This window comes from Mesoplodon bidens, assembly GCF_964165515.1.
Source record: "Mesoplodon bidens genome assembly, chromosome: 11".
In the NCBI taxonomy this organism is placed as follows: domain Eukaryota; kingdom Metazoa; phylum Chordata; class Mammalia; order Artiodactyla; family Ziphiidae; genus Mesoplodon; species Mesoplodon bidens.
The window spans coordinates 97,251,807-97,272,651 of record NC_138167.1 but is presented as its reverse complement, the minus strand read 5'-3'; positions in this window follow the sequence as shown (position 1 = coordinate 97,272,651).

The following is a 20,845-nucleotide window of genomic DNA, read 5'->3' as shown; positions in this document are numbered from 1 at the left end:
TCCAAATATTCAAGATTGTTCTATATGTTTGACTAAACCCTGAATGAGCCATTTTAAATAGTAAACAACATATTTTACACTGCATTATTTTGAAAAAAATAAGATAAGAATTTATTAATTAAATGATATTTTTTCTTTATTCTTATTTTAGAATCAGTTATTCCCTTTCTTATTCTTCATCAGAAGCTAAAACTACAGACCTTGAATCAGACAAGTCTTTAAATTCCAGGCCCACAGTCTCTTAGCTGAATAACTTTGGGAAGTAGTGTAACCTCTCTGGGGTATAGTTATACAATGGGAATAATAATAATAATGATAATACTGACCTCATTTGGTAATTAGGAGCATTAGGCAATTTTTATCTATGTAAAGACTTCAAACAATATCTGAGTACTTAAGAAACATCATGTACTATTATTAGTTGTTAAAGTTTTCATATTACAGTGCCTTAGCATATTAGCTAATCTATCAATCTGTAATGCTCAATTCTCAATCACTACTATGTTTTTTCTTTCATTTTGCCTCATTTCTTCTGAGCACAGGTAATACATAATAATTGAAAAATATTTTGAAATAAGGAAAATACATGATGTCTTCATCCAAAAACATGTTCTAGAAATATTTGGGGTGTTTCTTCTCAGTCTTTTTCCCCCCTAGGTATAATTTACACTCTGATGATCGTATTGCATATAAAATTCTAGGTCCTGTTTATTAATATAATGTTACCAAAGAAATCTCTTTACTATGAAATAGACATCATGTTAATGGTTTAAGTTATGAATATATACTAGGTTATTCAACAATCTTTCTATTGTGAATCATTTAGTTTACTTTCATCTCTCTCTCTCTCTTCTTTTTATCATTATAGCTAGTGCTATGGTTTGTTCATTCACCAAGTAAGAGTCCTTTCTAGCCAGAGGAAACACTAGGGACCAAAGGAGGCAGAAATCCTACCTTTGTGGAACTAATGTCCTAGCTGGGAAAGGAGCAATAAACAGATAACTCTACATACATTTAAAGGAATGACATGTGCTTTAAAGAACACTAAGACAAGATATGGGTATAAATGGTGATGGGGAAGTTCTCTTTAAGACAAACTGAATTTGCAAAGCCTCTCTGAGGAGATATTTGAATAGAAACCTGAATGAAATGATGATTAAATTATAAAGTTTAGTGCATAACACTTTTTATTGCAGGTCTTTTTGAATATTTTAGTTTTATATGGGGAAGGGAAGGAAAATCAATAAACTAAAAAACCTAAATAATTTCATGTCGCATCCTAAAGTCACTCCCCAGCAAGCATTTAGCATAAAGAATTTATAACATTATTCCTTATTAACAGTAGCAAAATAAGCATATTTAACTCACTGGTTGACATATGAGAAGTTCAAAATATGACTCAGAGAGTTACATGATTACTCAGGCAAATTTTCTTGTCTGGTAGGTTAGAGATCATGGATCTAAAAACCAATTTTGGTTATATATTTGTTAGCAAAATCCTCATAATCTGTTTATAAAAGAAAATCAACATCAATGGGTATGATTCAAACATGTTCATCTCTTTGGGTTCAAATTATTGGCAACAGCATACCTCTATATTTTTATACTTATAAAACAATCCAAATTCTCCTGTGGAATTCCAATAGACAGAAACCTATTATATTCAATAATATGTAACCTGCAAAGGATTTCTGACAGTCAGGGTGCAAGATGGAGGTTGCCTTTGCTTAGACCTTTACATAATCACTTACAGTCAGCCTTCCTGGAGAAGTTCCCATATTTAACACTACAGCTTTTTGATCATAATGCAGTAGGACAAATGTCAGGAAATACATTCCCATAAAGTGAAATAAATCTTGTTCTTTAACCCAGAAATGACTATAAACATTACCTTCATGGAAATTTCACTCATTTGCATATTTTCAGCTTCTGTAAGGAGAACAGAACCAATGACAATTAGGTGGTGGTATTTTTAATTGAGGACAAGATTAAACCTTACTTATCAGATTCTCACATAGTGCAGGCTAATTTTGGTCTGTATACTATAGTGAAAACATGACACATTGACCTCAAAGCATTTGAGGGCTGTTTAATTTTCTTTCACTGAAAGAAAAAATAAAATAGATTTTGGTAAGTTGTCTTGATAAGAAAAATTCATACAATATTTACATACCTTTTTTTGTAGTATGTTTATATATTTTGAGATCAAACAGCATTTTTCCTTTAGTTTTCTTTTTAAATAATATACCATTGTAAGTTTCAATCTCACATAGATGGGAAGATTCAGAGCTTAAAACAACTAAACAAAGACTTAGGTACATGTACAAGCCTCAAATTGGAAACACATCAGATTCAAGAATGGAAAATGGTGAGTAAAAAAGGGAAGGAAAACAATGAAATGAGAACAGACCTAGAAACGATAGAGGAGAATTATGTTAAGAACGGGCAGAAAAGTGTCAGAAGTACCATGAGGAGGAAAACACAGAGAGAGAAGTAGAAAAAGAGACATAAATACTGAATAGAAAGAAGTAACAAGGCAACAGGGAAAGGAAGAGAAAAGTAAATGTCAGCAGAGAGGATTATCTCAGTCCTCCAAAAAAAAAAAAAATCGGAAATGATGAAGAAGGGAAGTAAAAGGAAAGCTAGAAGAACAGGCAAAAGAAAAAGAAATTCCAAGTCAAGATTCTTGGTTTTAATAATTCTTCCTTTCACTTAGTAACATATTTTCCAGTCACTCACTCAGAATATCTTTGTATTGATCATTAACCTTGTAAAAGCAAACATTAAGGGCTTCCCTGGTGGCGCAGTGGTTGAGAGTCCGCCTGCTGATGCAGGGGACATGGGTTCGTCCCCCGGTCTGGGAAGATCCCACATGCCGCGGAGCGGCTGGGCCCATGAGCCATGGCCGCTGAGCCTGCGCGTCCGGAGCCTGGGCTCCGCAACGGGAGAGGCCACAAAAGTGAGAAGCCCGCGTATCGCAAAAAAAAAAAAAAAAAGTAAACATTAATAATACTGACATAAAAAAAGATTCTTTTGACTGAAAGTTATACACTCACCACAACTGTGTTGCAATTAATTAATTAAGAGTAAAATATCTCCTAAAGATACAAAAGTATCTCAGAGAACACAAGACATGGAAGTTCAAGCAGGTCTTCCCAAGGACTAGCACCCGAAACTGGAAAGCTGACAGTGTCAAGGACTCTTTCTTCCATTCTTCCTTTTTTTCATTCTTTGCTTTCTGCAGACTGGCTTCTGGTTAGAAGTTTGGTTTTCTTGCAGCTTCCACTTTCTCATCTACTTAGTATAATCAGCATCAGAGACTGGCTAGGATTTCTGAATTTTAATCTCAAATTATCATAGGAGTTTGTTTAACCCAATTGGATCAAGGATCTACCCCTAGTATAATAGGTTTAATCAGCCTTCACCAGGGAATGATAATTAAATTGAGATTAGTCAGTCTTCTCCCTATGAATTGTGGAACAATTCTCAGGAAAGGAAGCAGTGGAATAGGCTGAAAAGTTCAAAGATATCAACTTCTTAGAAATAAAGAAGATTAAGTAAAGGAGTGATGGAAAAAGAATGCTTATAGGTCAGTAAAGTAAAAGGAGTATTGAAAGGAAAGCAAACAGAGGAAGAGAGAGTAGTAGAGATGATTATGTTAAAGAAGAATCAACCCAATACAATTATAGTACTTCATATTGATTTCAGCATTTATAAAAATTTCATAACACCCCCAAAAATGGTTTCTAGCTCTACATTTATAGGGAGAATGGAATATCTTCTCTTGAGTTCACATAATTTGTCCTCTATGACTGACATCTCTCAAGGGCAAGGATTGACTCTTTTGTTAAAAAGTTTATTGTGGTAAAAACAATTTAACAAGAGATCTGTCCTCTTAATAGACTTTTACATGTATAATACAGTACATGTAAAGTATTGATTACAGGCACAATGTTGAATAGCAGATCTCTAGAACTTATTCAACTTGAATAACTGAAACCATATACCCCTTAGTTAGCAACTCCCCAATTATTCATCCCCTCAGCCTTTGGCAACCACCATTCTTCTCTTGCTTCTATGAATTTGACCATTTTAGATACCTCATGTAAGTGAAATCATACAGTATTTGTCCTTCTGTGACTGACTTATTTCACTTAGCATAATGGTCTCAAGGTTCATCCATGTTGTCACATATTGCAGGATTTACTTCTTTTTAAAGTTGAATAATATTCATTGAATGTATGTATATACCACATTTTCTTTATTCATTCATCTGTTGATGGACACCTAGATTGTTTGCACATGTTGACTATTGTAATAGTGCTGCAATGAACATAGGAGTACTAATATCTCTTCAAGATACTGATTTCAATTATTTTAGATAAGTACCCAGAAGTAGGATTGCCAGATAATATGGTAGTTCTATTTTTAACTTTTTAAGGAAGTTCCACAGTGTTTTCTACAGAAGTTGTATTATTTTGAATTCCCATCAAAAGTGTAGAGGGTTCCAATTTCTTCATATTCTCATCAACACTTTTTGTCTTTTTTTTTTTTGAGGGGAGAATAATAGCCATCCCAACAAATGTGAGGTAATAACTCATTGTGGTTTCAATTTGCATTTCCCTGATAATTAATGATGTTGAGCATCTTTTCATATGTCTGTTGGCCATCTGTATGTCTTCTTCAGGGAAATGTATTTTCAAATCTTTAGTCTATTTTTAAATTAGGTTATTAGGTTATTAATATTGCTGTTGAGTTGCAGGAGTTGACTATATATTTTAGAAACTAATCCCTTATCAGATATATGGTTTGCAAATATTTTCTCCCATTATATAGGTTACCTTTTTGTTTTGTTTATTGTTTTCATTGCTCTGCATCTTTTTAGTTTGATATAGTCTCACTTGTCTATTTTTGCTTTTGTTGCCTGTACTTTTAGTATCATATCAAACAAATCATTGCCAAGACCAATGTCATGAAGCTTTTTTCTGTTATTTCTTTTAGGAATTTTACAGTTTCAGTTCTCATATTTAAGTCTTTAATTCATTTTAAGTTGATTTGGGGGTATGGTGTAATATATAGATCCAATTTTATTCTTTTCATGTGGCTTTCCAGTTTTCCCAACACCATTTATTAAATAGACTATCATTTCCCCATTTTGTATTCTTGGCACTCTTGTTGAAGATCAGTTGGCCATATGTGTGTGGGTTTACTTCTGGGATCGCTATTCTGTTCCATTGGTCTATATGTGTGTCCTTTTGCCAGTACCATACAGTTTAATTACTGTAGCTTTGTAATATAGTTTGAAATCAGAAAGTGAGATGCCTCCAGCATTGTTGTTCTTTCTTAAGATTGTTTTGTCTATTTTGGTTCCTTTGTTGTTCCATGTTAATTTAATAATTGTTTTTTCTTTTTCTGTAAAAGAATCCCATTGGGATTTTGATAGATATTGTATTGAATCTGTAGATTGTTTTGAATAGTATGAACATCTTAACAATATTGTCTTCCAGTCCCTGAACATGAGATGTCTTTCCATTTGTTTGTATTTTCTCTAATTTCTTTATCAATATTTTGTAGTTTCAGTGTACAACTCTTTCACTTCCTTTTGTTTATTTTTAGGTATTTTGTTATTTTAAAGCTATTGTAAATGGTACTGTTTCCCTAATTTACTTTTCAGATAATTCACTGTTAGTGTATGGAAACACAACTGATTTTTTGTTGTTGTTGTTGATTTTGTATCCTGCAACTTAACTGAATACATTTATTAGTTATAATAGGTTTTTTTTAAGTCTTTAAGGTTTTCTATATATAAGATTATGTCATCTGCAAAAAGGGGTGATTTTACTTCTTTTTTTCTGATTTGGATGCCTTACATTTCTACTTGGTCTGGATAGGACATCTAGTACAGTGTTGAATAGAATTGCCTAGAGTGGGCACCCTTGCCTGTGCCTGATCTTAGAGGAACAAGTTTGTTTTTCACCAGTAAGTATGACAATGACTATGGGCTCTTCATATATGGCCTTTATTATTTTGAGGTAATTTCCTTCTGTTCCTAGTTTGTTGAGTGTTTATGATGAAAAAGTGTTGAATTTCATAAAACACTTTATCTATTGAGAACATCATGTCTTTTTTTTTTTTTTTTTTTTTTTTTGCGGTACACGGGCCTCTCACTGTTGCGGCCTCTCCCGTTGCGGAGCACAGGCTCTGGCCACGCAGGCTTAACAGCCATGGCTCACGGGCCCAGCCACTCCTCAGCATGTGGGATCTTCCCGGACCGGGGCATGAACCTGTGTCCCCTGCATCAGCAGGCAGACTCTCAACCACTGTGCCACCAGGGAAGCCCTATCATGTCATTTTTATCTTTCTGTCTATTAATGTGGTATATCACATTAATTGATATTCATATGTTGAATCATCCTTGCATCCCAGGGATAAATCCCACTAGGTCATAGTGTATGAAATTTTTAATATGCTTTTAATTTGGTTTGCTGCAATTTTATTGAAGATTTTTGCATCCTTGCATTTACCAGTGATACTGGCCTGTAATTTTCTTATCTTCTGTTGTCTTTATCTGTCTTTAGTACTAAGGTAATGCTGGCCTCATGATAAGGGTTTGGAAGTGTTTGCTCCTCTTCAATTTTTGGAAGAGTTTGAAAAGGGTTAGCATTAGTTCTTATAGAATTCACCAGTGGAGTGTTCTGGTCCTGGGCTTTTCTTGTTGTGAGGTTCCTGAAAACTTTTTTAATCTCATCGCTATCTATAGGTCTGTTTAGACTTTCTTTTTCTTCATGACTAAGTTCCAATAAGTTTTATATTTCTAGGGATTTATCCGTTTCTTTTAAGTTATCCACTTTGTTGATGTATAATTGTTTATAGTAGTCTTTTATGATCCTTTTTATTTCTGTGACATTGGTTGTAATCTCTTCCTTATAAGCAGGTTTAGGTTTACAGGAAAATTGTGCCGAGTACAGAGAATTACCATAAACTGCCTTCCCTCCCCTTCCCTCCAGTTTCCCTAATTATTAATACCTTGTATTAATGTGGTCCATTTGCTACAATTGATGAGCCAATATTGATGCAATATTATCAACTAAAGTCTATAGTTTATATTAAGGTTCACTCTTGAACATTCTATGGGTTGTGATAAATGTATACTGGCATGTATCCGCCATTATCATATCATACAGAATAGTTTCACTGCCCTAAGGGTCCTTTGTTCTCCCCCTATTCATCTCTCCTCCATTCCAAACCCTGGCAATAACTGATCTTTTTACCTTCTCCATAGATTTGCCTTTTCCAGAATGCCATATAATTGAATTTATGCAGCATTTAGCCTTTCAAATTCACTTCTTTCACTTAGCAATATGCATTTATGATTTCCTCAGGTCTTTAGTGGTGTTATGGGTCATTTTGTTTTATTCCTGAATGATATTCCATTGTATGATGTACTACAGTTTGTATATCCGTTCATCTATTGAAGGACATCTTCCAAATTTTGGAAATTATGAATAAAGCTGCAGTAAATATTCATGTGTAAGGTTTTTGTGGACCTAAGTTTTCATTTTGGTAAAAACCAAGCAGCACAATTGCCCTTCTTTTTCAGTACAGTTTTTATACCTGGTAGTCCTACCTTGATAAATTATAATTTTTCCTTCATAGCTAACTCCTGTGCCTGTGATCCTAATTTCTCTTTTTATTTTTTTCTTTCTTTTTTTTTTTGTGGTACACGGGCCTCTCACTGTTGTGGCCTCTCCCATCGCAGAGCACAGGCTCCGGCCGCGCAGGCTCAGTGGCCATGGCTCACGGGCCCAGCCGCTCCGTGGCATGTGTGATATTCCTGGACCGGGGCACGAACCCGTGTCCCCTGCATCGGCAGGTGGACTCTCAACCACTGTGCCACCAGGGAAGTCCCTAATTTCTTTTTTTTAACACATTAAAATATGGATATTTTACTGAAGATTTATCTCATTGGTAGATGGGGAAGAAAAGGTATAACATATAGCCCAGACTTAAAATCCTTATTAGAGATATTCATTTTTTTATCCTCAAAGTTCTTAAAATGAGCAAACCACCCCTTCTTTTCATTTCTCATTTTACTTTTTTGAGTATTTCTTTCCTTAGGTTATCTAGCTAAAGTTTGTCAATATTGTTTATCTTTTCAAAAAATCAACTCTTTGTTTTGTTGATTTTTTTCTTTTCTATTCTTTCTTTTATTTATTTCTGCTCCAATCTTTTTTATTTCTTTCCTTCTGCCAATTTTGGACTCAGTTTGTTCTTCTTTATCTAGTTCTTTGGGGTGTAAAGTTAGGTTGTTTGTTTAAGATCCTTTTTTTTTCTTTTTTATCCTTTTAAATGTTTATCACTAAAAGCTTCCCTCTTGGTGCTGTTTTTGCTGCAACCCATAAATTTTGGTATGTTGTATTTTCACTTTCATTTTCTCAGGATATTTTCTAATTTCTCTCTTGATTTCTTCTTTGGCCCATTGGTTGTTGAAAAGTATTGTTTAATTTCCACATGTTTTTTTGATTTTCCATTTTTCCCTCTGCTATTGATTCATCATTTCATTCCATTGTGTTTGGAAAAGGTACTTTGTATGATTTCAATCTTACTGAATTTGATCAGACTTGTTTTGTGACAAACTAGTGATTTATCCTGAATAATGTTCCACGTGTGATTGAGAAGATTGTTATTCTGCTGAATGTTCTGTATATGACTATTAAGTTCAGTTGGTCTGTAGTGTTGTTCAAGTTTGCTGTTTCTCTGTTGATATTTTGTCTGGTTGTTTTATCCATTACTGAAAGTGTGGTATTGAATTCTCCTAGTACTACTGTGTTGCTGTCTATCCTCACTTTAATTCAGGAATATTTGCTAATATATTTAGGTTGGTACATATATATTTATAATTGTTATATCTTCCTGTTGAATTGACCCTTTTATCATTATTTAATATACTTTGTCCCTTACAATTTTTGACTTAAGTCTATTTTGTGTGATATAAGTGTAACTACCCCTGCTTTCTTTTGGTTTTTATTTGCATGGAATAAATTTTTCCATTCTTTTTTATTTTCCAGCCTATGCATGTCCATAAATGTAAAGTGAGTCTCTTGTAGTCATCTAGATGTTCATTTTCTTTCCCAGATTTGGAAAGTTTTTGGTCATTGTTGCTTTGAATAAGATTTTGGTTGTTTCTCTCTATGTTCTTCTTCTGGGACTTACATAATGAATATATCGATCTTCTTTTTGGTATCCCATAAATCCCTTAAACATTCTTCACTCTTTTTGCTTTTTGCTCCTCTGACTGGATACTTTCAAATAAACTGTCTTCAAGTTGCTAATTCTTTCTTCTGCTTGCTCTAATTTGTTGTTGAACTCCTCTATTGAAATTTTCAGTTCAGTTACTATATTCTTAAGTTCCAAAACTAATGTTTGGCTATTTTTTTTTTTTTTTTTTGCTGTACGCGGGCCTCTCACTGCTGTGGCCTCTCGCGTTGCGGAGCACAGGCTCCGGACACACAGGCTCCGCGGCCATGGCTCGCGGGCCCAGCCGCTCCGCGGCATGTGGGATCTTCCGGGATAGGGGCACGAACCCGTGTCCCCTGCATCGGCAGGCGGACTCTCAACCACTGCGCCACCAGGGAAGCCCATGTTTGGCTATTTTTATAAATTTCTATCTTTTTGTTGAAATTCTCACTTTATTCATGCATTATTCTCCTGAGCATTTTTAGCATTCTTATAATAATTATTTTAAGTATCTGTCAGGTAATTCATATATCTTCACTTTATTAGGGCTAGTTTCTGGAATTTTAACTTGCTCCATTTTTTAAAAATCATATTTCCATATTTCTTCATTTCCTTTAACTCATTGTGTTGTTAGCTACACAGAAGAAAAAGACCAACTCTCTCAGTCTTTGCACATTGGCCTTGTACAAGAGATGACATTCGCCAATCAAGCCAGTTAGAGCTTCTGTAGTCCTCTCAAACATTTGTGTTAGTCCAAATCACCATTTTTGTTTTTAGGTGCCCCTAAACAGAAGTGACAGAAGTCAATCCCTTTGGTGGTAACTGGAGAAATTGTAACACTGAATGTGTGATCCAAATATTTTCCTCCCTAGGGAGAAGCTGAGAGTTAGGGTGGCTTTTTCTTTCCCCCCACTAGCTCTGTGTTAGGCTTGAGTAGCTGTGCTGAGTGCATGAATTTTAGTTTAAATTGCTGCCTTTGTTCTCTGTGGTCCCAGGAGTCTAGCATATGTTGATCCTGTCAGCACTCTGCAAGAGATGAGATAGAAGCCAGTCCTGTGAGAAGCATGCAAAAAAGTTGGGATACTCTATGTGTGGTCTAATTCTTTCTCTCCTCATGGATAAGCTGGCAGCTTGGGGTTTCCCGTCAATAGCATGGCACTGTTTCAGGGAAGGGATTATGGCAAGAGCATGTCTCCAATTTTACTACCAGTTTTTTTTGTAGCTGGTTTTTGTACTTGTCCAGACTGCAAGAGCCCCTCAACTAGTTTCTGGATTTCTCACAAAGGGAATTTATCTGTGTATTTCTGTTGAATTTGTATGCTGGTGGTGGGTGAGTCCAGGGGTTCCTCTTCTGCCTTCTTGCTGATGTCACTTAAGTCTTATTTGTTTTTATACCAGCACTTCACAGAATGCCAAGCACTTAATCAATGCGTATGGATTGATGATAGGAAATCATATACTATTGCCTTTTGTGCTGTTAGCTGATTCATTGAATCATATACTCATTCAAAAAATAATTGAGTTTCTCCTGTTTACTAATCATTTTTTTCCTAAATATGAAATATTCACCATCGGAAAGATGAAGATAAAATGGCTTACTTGACACACTCAATGCATAAAATGCTCTAGGTTAGTTTCCTTGATGAAACCAAATAAAGAGTGTCCTTCTTTACTGCCTGTGTCCTAGATGAATTAGGAGGCAAGATAAGAGGCCAGCAGATGGAGAACCAAAGTATCTCCTTTACTGCTGATAAAGGTTAAGAGCAAGGACATAATGGAAGAATCAAAATTGCTTTGCTCACTGAACCCATAGAAATAGAGCGATATACCAACTGGGAAGTTTTGCATTGAGCCAGCCACCCCTACAAAAGAGTCTGCCACCAGAGGAGTAAGGACAAAATGGGATATCTTATGAACACATTCAGAAAGAAGGAAACAGGAATGGTTTACCCCTACAGCACTTCAAATTAGTGTATACACGTCTAAGTTATAATGAGTGAGATGCATTACCTAACACTGAAGTCAAAATATCAATGAATTACAAGAAAAAAATAAACGAGAACCAAAAATTTTACTAAATTTTGTCTTAGATAAAGATTTAATTTCACTCATTAATGATATTGATTCTGCTTGTAATTAATACATCATTACAGTTTTTATTTATTTCTTAATGACAGCAGCTAAGGCTCTGGTTATAATTCTCCTACATTAATTTAGTGGAAGATATCCAATGGCAATCTATTAGATTTTCCCAGTTAAATTAACATGATGGACTTTTAATGGATGTTTTACTAAACACGATCAAGAATATTGTGAAATCACAATCACTCTCAATGACATTTTTGACTTTGTATAGTAATAGAGTTCTCAGTCATTGATTCTGGTCCTCTGAGAAACAATTCAAAATGAATTATTAATATATTTTTCTAGTGTTAGTAAGTAAAGTGACAAAAGGAACATAGACTAGACCAGATTTAACAAGATTTTTTTAAAGATAAGCTATTTAATTAGCTAATCTAAAGTTTTCATTTCATGTCATTGTGATTATCCAGGTCTATGATCTTTCCCAATAGAATACAGGTAGAAGGGGTGAGATTTGATTTGGGATTGAAAGAGTAATAGATAGGCCATCTATTCTTATTTATAAATTTCCTATCTTAGGGTCATGTGTTCAGATCACTCACAAAGACAGATTTTGAGCTTAGCTTAACCTAACTCAAAACAGTGTTTCCTCCACGATATAGATTCTTAAAACCTTCAAGTCCAATGGGCGGCTATTTCTCTTCACTCTGTAAAAACACACATTTAAAGAGAAAGCTGCTAAGTTGCATGCTAAGATTCTCCTAGGACATATTTTAAAGAAATTTCTGCAGGTGGTTGAGAGTTGTCCTCTATGTAGCTGTGGTAAGGGAATGAAAATTGCTTACTCTGGGAACACTGACTCTATCATTCTTAAATCATCTGTGTACTACTTAAATAGTTTACATTGCTGTAGGGATAGAAAGGCTCACAGTTATGTTTCCATCCTGCCTCCATCATTGCCTATAAACACGGGGTACTCAGTGCAAGCAAAGCAAATTGAGTCATATTTTTTGTTTTAAATTATCATTACATTTTTATTGCTTATGTAACAATATTATCGCTAAAGAAAAAATAAAGTATACATATAAAAGATAGAATTTAGAAGAATTATTCCTGTAACCTAGCATTTAAATATAAACTCTATTAATATTTAAGTTAATAACCATTCAGATATATTTATATGAGTATTTGTGTTTTTCTTTGTTTTATTTTTCCTCAAACACTCATGTAGTTATTCACCAATATATTAAAAATCTTATATTTTCTAATTGAATACAAATAGTATAGAAAATTGGAAAAAGAAAGAAAAATATAATAAATTGGAATTACTATAAATAGTTGCTCTCAGACATAACTACTGGAAATATTTTAAGATATAGCTATATATTTTCATTTTCCCAATCTTCATCCTGAATAATTGGTATAATTAAGTAAAATATTAAGAATATATTCCATGTCAATAAATGTAGAGAGACTTCAGTAGCCTAGTGATCAAAATCATTTTCCCGATTCAGATTGCCTGACTGCCACTTAGTTGTTATGGAACATAGGACAATTGCATAACTCTATGGAAACTCATGTCTGTATTGGAAAATAATAGCACCATCTACCTCATATAGCTGTTGTAAAGCAACTAATACATAGTATTTTATGTAACATAGTATACTATAAAATTTTATAATTTTATTTTATACTATTACTGTGTATTTTGTCATGTGTACATATACCAGAGCCTATTTAACCAACTCTATTCTGATAAACTTTCAAAGCACTTCAGATTTTTCACTATGAAAGAGAATGTCTATGATGAAGATTCTTACACATGTATCCTTATACATATATCAAATTATTTTCTTAGAATACTTTGCATGTAATGGAAAGTTAAGTCAAAGATTATTCATTTGAAAGAATTTTTGGAATACTGAAATTTTCTACTTAAAAACATTTTCATTACATCTACTATGACTAAAAAGAAAACTATGAACAAGCACATAAAGTACCAAAAAAAAAAAATAACAGATGCCATTCCTTATACTTGCATAGAAGAACAAAAGGACTTGTTCAATTTGTTCACCTTTTATTGTTCATAGTAGTTTTTTAAGATCTTTGTATTTCTGTGGTGTCAGTTGTAACATCTCCTCTGTAATTTCTGAATTTTACTTGAGTACTTTCTCTTGTTTTTTCTTTGGGGAATCTAGCTAAAGGTTTGTTTATCCTTTTTTAAAAAAACAGCTCTTAATTTCATTGCATTTTTAGACTCTACTTATTTCCACTATGATTTCTATTATTTTCTTCCTTCTACTAATTTTGAGCTTAGTTTGATCTTCTTTTTCTAGTTCCTTAAGGTGGAAAGTTATGTTGTTTTATGAGATCTTTCTTGTTTCTTCATGTATTAATTTTTTGCTAAGAGTTTCCTTCTTAGAACTGCTTTTGCTGCATCCCATAAGTTTTGGTATGTTGTATTTCCATTTTCATTTGTCTCAAGAATTTTTTTTACATTTCCCATTTGATTTCTTCTTTGACCCATTAGTTCTTCAGTAGCATGTTGTTTAATCGTCACATTTTTTTTTCAGTTTTCCAGTTTTCTTCATGTAATTGATTTCTAGCTTTTTACCATTGTGGTTGAAAAGATGCTTGATATGATTTTAGTCTCCTTATATGTTATGAACTAACACTTAATTTAACTTCTCACTTATTTTTAATTCCAGATAATTTTAGAAAATTACTTTCTACACTGTGACATTTTCTTCTGAGTTGCTTCTTAAAAGGCTTAATAATAAAAGTCAGTAATGGAGTTCAGAATTCTATCCATGAAATTTATTCTCTTGTCCTTGTTGATATTGCCTAAAAACTTTGTTGACATTCAGGCACCTTAATTTTAGTTCCTTGGAGCATAGTCTTTATGACCAAAGGAATGTTATCCATTATCTAAAAGTGAATTCCTTCTCTTACATATAGAAGGGGGAAAACGTCTTGATTTCATGAGGTATCATTTTGTTTGATTATTTATGCAATTTCTAAATAATCAAAACTGTCTAAATAACATTGGTTAGACTATTTTAGAGAAAACCAAAAGGCTATATGAGACAAATGAGTTGTTCCAATTGCTGTATGGAATTATGATTTTCTTTTCCCTATAAAACACCAATTTAATCTTTTATTGAAATGTCTAGAGTGTTATATCCCTTTAAAATCTAAAATTACATTATTTATATTTGAAGTGTTTCTGCTATTACTATTCTTCCTGAAAATGTTTTTTTTTTCATTTTTATCTTTTCTAACCTAGCCCCTTTCCTCATCTTGTGTTGCAACTTAAAAAGTATCTCTCTTTTAAAAAATTGTAAGTAGAAGAACATGTTTATCAAAGGGTTTTTAATTGTCATACTTTAGATTTTACCAATTTATACCAATTCCATAAATTTTTTATTGTAAATGAAGTTTTCCAAACTCAAATAAAAGTACCTATTCAAAGACCATGACTTTATTATTCTATATTTATAATTCTTAAATAATTTACAATATCAATATCTTCCACTTTAGGTTATACTGATATTTTATTAAGTGAAATAAGGTATTAAAAGTGCATAGTATCATCACTTAATAATGCTGACTAAGTTGTAAATTTACTATTGCTGCTAGATGATTAAATACTGAAGCTCTGTTTATTTGGGAGCCTAAATAAAAAGTGCACAGTTTCAAGTATCATAATCACACAGAATTTTATTTTCTATGAAATGAAGTGGAAATAGAAGTTAATCGTGTTATTGATATCATTTTAAAACTCTGACACATACCGGAAAGACATTTATGTGAAATGTGCAGTGAAGAAATGAGAAAGTTTATCAATATTTTAACAACAGAAGTTTTTCTAGTGTACAAACAAAGAAAAAAAACTTGTTAAAGAACATGCCTGAAAATCTTACACTAGGAAATACTTTCATAATGACTTTGAATTGGAAAACTTTCTACAATCCATTGGAATGAAAGCAAGAGAAGTGAACTCCAGCAGTAGTATATGTTTGAGAGCAATGAAATCTCTTCAGTACAAACATTCATATGCATTTTGAAAGACTATAGAAAAGACATTATTGTCATGCTTTAAAAATGAACCTATAGTGACACAGGGAAATTGGCATATGTATGTTCCTCCATCTTTTCCTGAATCTCGCCGAATACAAAATTCCCATCTCTATCGTCCTGTAAAGCTGGAATCTATAAATCTAGAGAATTTGCAATAGTTTAAGTTAAAAATAACTTTAAAATAACCCAGAAGCAAATGTTCTAAACTGACTTGGATTTAGGAGCTACTTAGCTGTAGTCAGAGCTTGCACAGGTGCTGGACACTACAATTCTGAAAGCACATAGAAAATTTAGAGGACTCTGTGATTAAGGGATTTTAAGAGCAAACTAAAGAAACAGGGTTATAATGTAAAACAAACAAACAAAAAACCAAAAACAGAATAAAAAGAACTCAGTGTTCCTCCTCAGACTTAATTGTTTAATATCGTAGAGACTGAGGGAATACACTGATATTTTATTGAGGAGGGGCATCTCTACTGTGATTACTGGAAATGGCTCAGGTTTAACTACAGGGTCAGAGAAGTTAGATTCAGTATAAAAATGAATCAGTAAATTTCCTATGTAGATGCTAAGGTACAAACAGCTCTCTTAAGGAAAAAACTTCAGGCCAGCTCCTCATCAATATTCAGTTAGAACGCATATTCCAAAAGTATTCCTTGATCCCTCTTAAACATACTACACACAGCCATCAAAAGTGACTTTCTTAACACATAAAACATACAGTGTCATTCTCTTATCTCCCTCTGGGCACATGGGATCATCTGTATTTTTTTCACTGATTTTTAAAATGTGGAAAAATATATATAACATAACATAAACATATAACATAACATTCACTATCTTAACCACTTTAAAGTGTACAATTCAGTGGCACTTAGTACCTTCACAATGTTATTCAGTCATTTCCACTATTTAGTTCCCAAAAGTTTTCATTGCTCTAAAAGGAAACCCTATACTTATTAAGCTGCAACTCTCTACTCATTTCTTTCCTCAGCCTCTGGCAATGACTAATGTGCTTTGTATCTGTATGGATTTAAGTATTCTGGATATTTCATATAAATAGCATCATAAAATATGTGGCGTTTTCTGTCTAGTTTCTTTCACTTAGCCTAATGTCTTCAAGGTTTATTCATGTCGCAGCATATATCAGTACTATAATACTTTTCATGGATGAACAATATTCCATTGTATGTATATACCACAATATTCATTCATCAGTTGATGGAAACGCAAATCAGTTCAGTTGTATGCACATCTTGGCTATTGTGAATAATGCTGCTGTGAATATTTTTGTGCAAGTCTTTATTTGAATATCTGTGTTCAATGTGGAATTGCCGGGTCATGTGGCAACTCTATGTTTTACCTATGAGAAACTGACAAACTGTTTCCACAGCAGATGCACCATTTGATATTCCCACCAGAAGTGTGTGAAGGTTAAAAATTTGCCACACTCTTGCCAATGCTTATTTTCACTTTTTTTTTTATGGTAGCCATCCTAATGGGTATGAAGTGGTGTATCATTATGGTTTTTATTTTAATTTCCTAAATGACCGATGATATTGAAGACTTCTCATGTGCTTTTTGGCAGTTTGTATATCTTCTTTGGAAAAATGTCCATTGAATTTTTTTGTCCATATTTTAATTGGGTTGCTTGTCTTTTTGTTGGTAAGTTGTAAATATTGTTTATATATTTTGGATACTAAACACCCTGATCAGATATATGATTTGAAAATATTTTCTACCCATTTGTGGGTTGTCTTAACTCTCTTGATAGTGTCTTTTAATGAACAAAACTTTAAATTTTAATGAAATCTGATTTATCTGTTATCTTTTGTTGTTTATGCTTTTTTTGTCATAACTAAGAAATTATTGGCAAGTCCAAGGTCATGAAGATTTACCTCTTTTCTTCTAAGAGATTTAGCTCTTAACGTTAGGCCTTTGAAACACTTTGAGTTAATTCATATATGGTGGGAGATAAAGGTACAACTTCATTCTTCTGCAAATGGCTATACAGCTGTCCCAGCACCATTCATTGAAAAGACTGTCCTTTCTCTTATTGAATGGTCTTGGCACCCTTGTCAAAAATTAGTTGGCCATAGGTATTTGATTTATTTCTGTACTCTCAAGTCTGTTTCATTGGTTTATATGTTACCCTTATGCCAGTGCCATTGTTTTGATTAGTGTAGCTTTGTAGTTAGTTTTGCAGTCAGGAAGTATGATTGCTATTTTGGCTGTGCAGGGTTCCGTGCAGTCCCATGGTAATTTTACGATCAGGTTTTCCTTTCTGCAGTATGGTCATTGGACTTTGATAGAGATTTCATTGATTCTGTAGATCACTTTGGGAAGTACTGCCATTTTAACAAAATTAAATTTTCCAATTCATGAACATGAGATGCCTTTCCGTTTATTTAAGTCTTTTCTATTTTTCAGCAAAGTTTATCGTTTCCGATATGCAAATTTTCTACTTTCTTTGTTAAAATTATTCCTAAGAATTTTATTCTTTTTGATACTTTATAAATGGAATTGTTTGCTAAATTTTTGATTGTTCATTGATAATGTATAGAAATACAAATAATATTTGTGTGTTGATATAGTATCTTGCAACTTTTGTTGAATTTGTTTATTCTTTTTAAAATTTAATTTAATTAATTTATTTTTATACAGCAGGTTCTTATTAGTTATCTATTTTATACATATTAGTATATATATGTCAATCCCAATCTCCCAGTTCATCCCACCACCAATAACCACACCCGCCCTACTCCTTTTTCCCCTTGGCATCCATACATTTATTCTTTACATCTGTGTCACTATTTCTGCTTTGCAAACCAGTTCATCTCTACCATTTTTCTAGATTCTACATATATGTGTTAATATAGGATATTTGTTTTTCTCTTTCTGACTTACTTCACTCTGTATGACGGTCTCTAGGTCCATCCACATCTTGACAAATGACCCAATTCCATTCCTTTTTAGGGCTGAGTAATATTCCATTGTATATATGTACCACAGCTTCTTTTTCCATCTTCTTTATTCATCTGTCGCTGGGCATTGAGGTTACTTCTGTGATCTGGCTATTGTAAACGGTGCTGCAATGACCATTGGCGTGCATGTGTCTTTTTGAATTATGGTTTCTCTGGGTATATGCCGAGTAGTGGGATTGCTGGGTCATAAGGTAATTCTGTTCTTAGATTTTTAAGGAACCTCCATACTGTTCTCCATAGTGGCTGTATCAATTTACATTCCCACCAACAGTACAAGAGGGTTCCCTTTTCTCTACAACCCCTCCAGCATTTGCTGTTTGTAGATTTTCTTATGATACCCATTCTAACTGGTGTGAGGTGATACCTCATTGTAGTTTTGATTTCTCTAATAATTAGTGATGTTGAGCAGCTTTTCATGTGCCTCTTGGCCATCTGTCTGTCTTCTTTGGAGAAATGTCTATTTAGCTCTCCTGCCCATTTTTGGATTGGGTTGTTTGTTTTTTTAATGCTGAGCTGCATGAGCTGTTTAAATATTTTGCAGATAAATCCTTTGTCTGTTGAATCATTTGCAAATATTTTCTCCCATCCTGAGGGTTGTCTTTTCATCTTGTTCGTAGTTTCGTTTGCTGTGCAAAAGCTTTTAAGTTTCATTAGGTCCCATTTGTTTATTTTTGTTTTTATTTCCATTTCTCTAGGAGGTGGGTCAAAAGGATCTTGCTGTGATTTGTGTCATTGAGTGTTCTGCCTATGTTTTCTTCTAAGAGATTGATAGTGTCTGGCCTTACATTTAGGTCTTTAATCCATTTTGAGCTTATTTTTGTGTATGGTGTTAGGAAGTGTTCTAATTTCATTCTTTTACCCGTAGCTGTCTAGTTTTCCCAGCACCACCTATTGAAGAGGCTGTCTTTTCTCCATTATATATCCTTGCCTCCTTTGTCATAGATTAGTTGACCATAGGTGCGTGGGTTTATCACTGGGCTTTCTCTCCTGTTCCATTGATCTATATTTCTGTTTTTGTGCCAGTACCATATTGTCTTGATTACTGTAGCTTTGTAGTATAATCTGAAGTCAGGAAGTCTGATTCCTCCAGCTCTGTTTTTTTCCCTCAAGATTGCTTTGGCTATTCGGGGTCTTTTGTGTCTCCATACAAATTTTAAGATATTTTGTTCTAGTTCTGTAAAAAACGCCATTGGTAATTTGATAGGGATTTCATTGAATCTGTAAATTGTTTTGGGTAGTATCGTCATTTTCACAGTATTGAATCTTCCAATCCAAGAACGTGGTATATCTCTCTAACTGTTTGTGTCATCTGTGATTTCTTTCATCAGTATCTTATAATTTTCTGAATACAGTTCTTTTCCTCCTTCGGTAGCTTTATTCCTAGGTATTTTATTGTTTTTGTTGCAATGGTGAATGAGATTGTTTCCTTAATTTCTTTTTCTGAACTTTCATTGTTGGTGTATAGGAATGCAAGAGATTTCTGTAAATTAATTTTGTATACTGCTACTTTACCAAATTCATTGATTAGCTCTAGTAGTTTTTTGGTGGCATCTTTAAGATTCTCTATGTATAGTATCATGTCATCTGCAAACAGTGACAGTTTTACTTCTTCTTTTCCAATTTGTATTCTTTTTATTTCTTTTTCTTCTCTGATTGCCATGGCTAGGACTTCCAAAACTATGTTGAAAAATAGTGGCAAGAGTGGACATTGTTGTCTTGTTCCTTATCTTAGAGGAAATGCTTTCAGTTTTTCACCAGTGAGAATGATGTTTGCTGTGGGTTTGTTGTATATGGCCTTTATTATGTTGAGGTAGGTTCCCTCTTTGCCCACTTTCTGGAGAGTTTTTATCATAAATGGGTGTTGAATTTTGTCAAAAGCTTTTTCTACATCTATGGAGGTGATCATATGGTTTTTGCTCTTCTATTTGTTAATATGGTGTATCACATCAATTGATTTGCATATATTGAAGAATCCTTGCTTCCCTGGGATAAATCCCACTTGATCATGGTGTATGATCCTTTTAATGTGTTGTTGGATTCTATTTGCTAGTATTTTGTTGAGGATTTTTGCATCTATATTCATCAGTGATATTGGTCTGTAATTTTCTTTTTTTGTAGTATCTTAGTCTGGTTTTGGTATTAGGGTGATGGTGACCTTGTAGAATGAATTTGGGAGTGTTCCTCCTTCTGAAATTTTTTGGAAGAGTTTGAAAAGGATGGGTGTTAGCTCTTCTCTAATTGTTTGATAGAATTCACCTGTGAAGCCATCTGGTCCTGGACTTTTGTTTGTTGCAAGAATTTTTTATTTTATTTATTTATTTTTATACAGCAGGTTCTTATTTGTTGTCTATTTATACATATTAGTTTATATATGTCGATTGCAATCTGCCAGTTAATGCCACCACTACCACCCCCTCCCCCCACGTCCCCCCCATGGTGTCCATATGTTTGTTCTCTACATC